Source organism: Pinus tabuliformis, chromosome 6 (assembly GCF_031772625.1).
Source record: "Pinus tabuliformis cultivar Carrire ecotype Pingquan chromosome 6, CPIR1, whole genome shotgun sequence".
In the NCBI taxonomy this organism is placed as follows: Eukaryota; Viridiplantae; Streptophyta; class Pinopsida; order Pinales; family Pinaceae; genus Pinus; species Pinus tabuliformis.
The window spans coordinates 1,188,064,494-1,188,070,493 of record NC_142292.1 but is presented as its reverse complement, the minus strand read 5'-3'; positions in this window follow the sequence as shown (position 1 = coordinate 1,188,070,493).

Below are 6,000 nucleotides of genomic sequence, written 5' to 3'. Positions count from 1 at the left end.
TCCTAGGATGCCTCCTGGTGCATCTAGGACAAAAGATGGCCAAGGCTCTCTCTGCTTCCTATTGCTTCCTTTTGATGTTCATGGTGTCCAATTGCAAGGCAAGGGTTTGCAACATATCACTTTTGAAATCTTCCAGCATATTTCAAATTTCACCCTTGATGGATAAGTTGGAGGATGATGTAATGGCCATAGGTTGACTACCCCTACCCTTTTTCCTGGCTGCCCTAGAATGGTTTCTAAAGACAGTATTAATATCCTCATAGGGTAATTGGTAGACATCTCCTCTTGCTATCATATGTAAGGTATCCAGGATATCCTCCCTTACTCCTCTAAGCAGGACCAACTTTAGTGACTCAGGGTCAGGTATGCACCTGGCCCTTTTGTAACTGAGTTGGAATCTTTCTTTATAGTCTTCTAAGGATTCATCCTGGGCTATGGTCATCCTAAAAATATCTTCTTTAGTGTCCCTTGGCCTATAGTAGTCCCTATATTTGTTGTTGAAAGTTTGTTGCATCTGAGCCCAAGTTGTGATGCTATCTCCAGGTAAACCCATGGAACAACGCAATGCTGCATCCTTGAGGGTAGATGGAAACAATTTTAACTTTTGCTCATCATCTGTATAGTCATAGGTTCGGCATATAACAACAAACTCAAATAGGAAAGTGTCAGAGTCCTCTGTGGTTAGGCCATGGAAATGAGGTAGAGGAGAGGGGCTTATATTCTTCATCTTAGTGTCCCCATTGGTCTCCCTAATGGGGAAGGCACTCTGAATTCTCTTTCTATTTCCTCTGTCATTTAGGTTTTTAGCCATTGGTTCAATATTAATGGGTTCTTCCTCTTCTTCTTCCCTTGTAGGTCCTTCAAATATGTAAGGTTTCTCACCTAAAGGTTCTTCCACTTCACAGTCACCGAAGAAGAGAGAAGGTTGACTATTGGATGCAGTGGGGGTATTTGACAAGAATTTCCCTGAATTGTCCCTATTCCTACAAGGCATGAAAGGAAATGTTTTTGGGTTGGTTTTTGTAAGATTTTCTTTAAAGCTAGAAAGTACTTGCAGAATGGAAAGGAAAGCAGATAATGACAAATGAAAGAAAGGAAGCTAGATTACTTTTGCAGAAATAAACTAATGGAAGAAAATTGAAGACTAGAAGTAGAAGAAAAGAAAGTTGGAGACTAGAAATAGAAGAAAGTAGTAATTACTTCTACTTAGACACCTCCCTGGCAATGATGCCAAAAAGTGATGAGCCTAGGTATTGCAACAATAATGCTGCAACTCCTAGGGCTATCAACTTTACTTATCAACCTGGGGTTAGTACAAACTTGGAGGTGACAGTGCTATATGCACAAGTAAAAGTGAAGACATTGCCTGCTGTCACTGCTCATCTAGCAAGAGACCCTAGGGGTTCCAAGCCAAACTTCTATAGGGTCAGAAGAAGCTTGATTTTGATGGAAGAAGAACAAATCTATCCTAAGGGAGAAATACTCTACTGTAGTAATGAAGAAATCAACATGTAATGTCAAATCACACCACACCCTAGCTAACCAGTTAAACAGCTATGCCTAAACAAAATTTCTAAATCAACACTAACCTAATGCTAATTATCTAATTTGCAGAAGTAAAGAGCATCAAAACTAGGCTAAGGTGTAAGCAAAGAACTAAACTAACTCAGATTTTAAGCGGAAGAGCAGTTGAAGGACGAAATCAGTGAAAGGAGGACGTGAGGGAGCAACAATGCATAAGAACCGTTGGATCAGTCAGGTGAAAGGCGAATGAACGACAGAGATTGGATCGCAGAAGGTTACGTATATAGATGGGCGAACAGGGTTAACTAACAGGATGAACGGTGGAGATCTATTGCGAAGGCTTAAGCGAATAAATGCATGAACGGGTTTAATGAACAAGATGAATGATGGAGATCATATCGCGAGGGATTAAGTGAGTGGATGGACAAATGAGGCTAACAGGAGTGATGAATGATTGATATCTGATTGCACAGGTGAAGTCAAGAGATGGACAGCGGAGATTGTATCGCGGGAAAAAGAAATGTGTGGAAATGATGGAGTGGGTTTCTATGGTGGTAAGTAGTTTCTCGCGCCTCCTTCAAGTTGTAAGCAATATTTGGAAATTTCACGCAATTAGCCTTACTGTGCAACAGGTAGCATGAGAAAACCACTTTTTTCACATGTTCTCGGGTGGATAACATTCACGCACTAATCAACGCGAGATTGTGCGATAGCCGTTGGATCAGGCGGGGCTGATCAATGGTGGAGATCGACTAAGCTAGTTGGCGATCGAGTGAAGTGACAACCGTCAGATCAAGCAAGGCAGATCGACCGCGGGGGTTTAAAGCGCCTAAAGGTGTGGAGATGACGTGATAGCCGTTAGATCAGGCGAGGCAGATCGATGGTGGGGACTTAAGGCTCATAAAGCAAGTGGTGGATTCCATGCGAGGCAGCAGTTGGAGAAAATAGTGAATCGGACGGTGATTGTGAAGGTTTTTTGGGGATTGGACGACTGAGGAAGCGATGTAGGAGAAACATGCTCAAGGCAGTTTCAAATGAAAATGACAAAAAAACATAGTGTGGTGGCAAATAACTGCATCAAACAACGAACTCCCTAGCTCATGCGAGAACCAAAAACCTGTGTTTTTGGGACTACTGAAGGTTCCCTTCCTCAAGTCATGGTCCCAGAGGGAGGAGATGAGGCCGAGACACCTGCGCATAACCTGATAGTGATGTTTTTCTCCTAACTAACCTGTGAACTAAAAGAAGGCATAAATGGCAGTAAACTGAAGCAAGTGTAGCTACTGAAGCAAATGAACAGGAAAACCATGAATGATCTACGCTATATATCTGTAATGAAAGTGCAACTAATTAAGCAAATAAACAGTGAAAACCATAAGGCTACTTAAGCAAATGAACAGAAAACCATGAAACTACTTAAGCAAATAGATAGAATAGAACTCTATGCTAGCATACATATACAGTAAAGAGGAGTTGTGGCTACTTGGGTCGGGCCCTAACCCAAGAGCTTCAGCCCTCAAAGTTAACTCAGAGTTGGCTTAAACAGAACTCATCTTTATTATGAAAACCCTAGATTACAGAACAAACTGTCACAAGTCTCTTGCAACTCAGAAATAAAACAGAGTTTTTACAATAGAAGTACGAATCCTACTGAGGTCCTAAGCCTCTCTATTTATACATTTGAAGTCTTTAACGACTTCCTTCCCATTAGGGAGGCTTGGCCTCTAACTCAAGAAAAATTGGTTTGCGTCACTTTCACTTGCTCGACTGTCTTTTAGTCTTCAAAGTGATGGCTGTGTGCACTCAGAGCTGATGGTGGAATATTCGAATGGAGGGGTAGTAAATGAGATGGATTTAGCTCCTTTAGTTACTCTCCTATCCCATTCGAGTCTTTACCAAGGTCTTTGCCATAGTTCTTTGCTTTTATCCTTTATACCTTCATTTTTCCTTGCTTTTATCCTTTATTCTTGTATTACGTGCACATTAGACCACAAAGCCAAATATCCAACTCTAACTCATTTCATAAACAAAATATAATCAAAAGTATGCAATAAGTTGTGAGAATAGTTGGTTTGACTAAGCTAGGTGGTGAATTAAGGCCAATTAAGGCCCATATAATTACTCAATGATGAGGCTCACCATCCGCCCAACTTTATACTTTAGAAACAACCATGGGGGGGGGACAACAGGATGAGGATGACTTGATTGAACACCTACTCCAAAGTCCAACTCCCAGTTCATTGCCCTTAGAAGAAGCAGTAAATGAAACCTAGAACAATCATTCAATTGAATTATGATTGGTCAATTCCAACCCTTTCCATGTCAAAACCATAGAATTCGGGCTAGAGAGAACCTTGAAAATCAATCCATCTCTTTCTGCTCTCCAAGAAGAGAAGTTATGCAACATGCTAAAGGAAAATCTAGAAACCTTCGCTTGGAGTTACAAAGAAATGAAGGGAGTACACCCCTTAGTGTGTACTCACCACATATACATCAAAGAATGTTGCAAGCCGGTCTGACAACCCCAAAGGAGGATGAATCCATCTCTTAAAGATATAGTCAAAGAAGAACTACAAAAACTGCTAGATGTAGGATTCATTTACCCTATCTCCGACAGTGAGTGGGTCTCTCCTTTGGTGTTAGTTCCAAAGAAAAATGGTAAGTGGAGAATTTGTGTCGATTACAGGGAGTTGAACAAAGCCACAAAGAAGGACCATTTCCCTCTACCCTTCATTGACCAAGTGCTAGATGGCCTGGCAGGGAAAAGGTTTTTCTCCTTCCTAGATGGATTCAATGGGTACAACCAAATCCATATCAGCCTGGAAGACCAGGATAAAACCACATTCACTTGTCCTTGGGGTACTTTTGCCTATAGGGTCCTTCCTTTTGGCCTATGCAATGCTCCTGCCACTTTCCAGAGAGCAGTCCTGAGTATTTTCGCCGAATTAGTCCATGATGTGGTGGAGATTTATATGGATGATTTTACACCTTATGGCTATGATTTTCAAGAAGCTTTGTCTAACCTAGGCAAAGTACTACACAAATGCATTGAAATGAACCTATCTCTCAGTCCCGAAAAATGTGAATTCTTGATGACTGTAGGGACCATGCTAGGTCATTCAATATCTTAGCAAGGACTATAGGTGGACCCAAACAAAATAGCTATCATCCAAAGGGTCCCACCTCCTCAAAAGCAGAGAGATGTCAGAAGTTTCCTAGGGTTAGTTGGATACTACCGAAGGTTCATAAAGGACTTCAGCAAGTTGGCCTCTCCTTTATTTGGTTTGTTGGCCAAGGACTCTGAGTTTATATGGTCAAAAAGCTGTCAAGAGGCCTTAGACATCCTAAAGGATAAGTTAACCACTACACCAATTCTCCAAGGCCCAAATTGGACCCTCCCCTTTCATATTCATTCTGATGCATCACACAAAGCCATAGGAGCATCCCTAGGTCAGATAGATGAAAAATTGCCTTATGCTATCTATTTTTTTAGTAAGAATCTGTCAAAGGATGAACTAAATTACACAGTGACCGAAAAGGAACTCTTGGCTGTTGTGCATTCATTGAACAAATTCAGGCATTATATTACATGTTATCAAACATTTGTGAATACTGACCATGCTGCAATCAAATATTTAATGAACAAACCAGATGTGAATGCTAGAATTATAATATGGTTACTTTTATTACAATAGTTCGATCTAACCATTGTTGATAAGTATGGTAAGGAAAATGTTGTTGCAGACTTTTTGTCTAGAGTAAATTTGCCTACAGGTGAAGAAGGAATGGTTGATGACCAGTTACCGGACAAGCACTTATTTGCTATTTCAGTTCTCTCTCCATGGTTTGCTGATATAGCAAACTATTTGGTATCAGCATAGTTCCCACCAAACTTGTCCTCCGAAGAAAAAAGAAAGATAGTAAGGAAAAAATCCCCCTTCACTTGGATTGGGGGAAATCTCTTCAAACTTGGCCCATATCAAATCTTAAGAAGGTGTGTCAGGGAGGAGGAAGTCTTTGACATCCTTCTGACCTGTCATGATGGGCCTTGTGGAGGTCACTTTGTAGCAAAGAGGACAACATTCAAACTGTTACAAGCAAGCTATTATTGGCCCACTCTTCATCAGGATGTGAAAAGATATACTAGTTAGTGTGGTCAGTGCCAAAGGATGGGAAGGCCTACTCCAAGAGATGAAGTGCCTCTGTAGCCTCAAGTGACTTTCGAGCCATTTGAAAAGTGGGGCATGGACTTCATTGGGCCTATTGACCCTCCTTCCAAGCAAAAACAATACATCATTGTGCGCACTGATTATTTGACTAAGTGGGCTGAAACCAAGGCAATTAAGGCAGCAACAGAGGAGAAGGTGGTTGAATTCCTAAGGGAGAATGTATTCTACAAATTTGGGTACCTTAGAGAGCTGGTCATAGACCATTTACCTATAACATGATTGAAGAATTGCTCAACCAACACAAGAT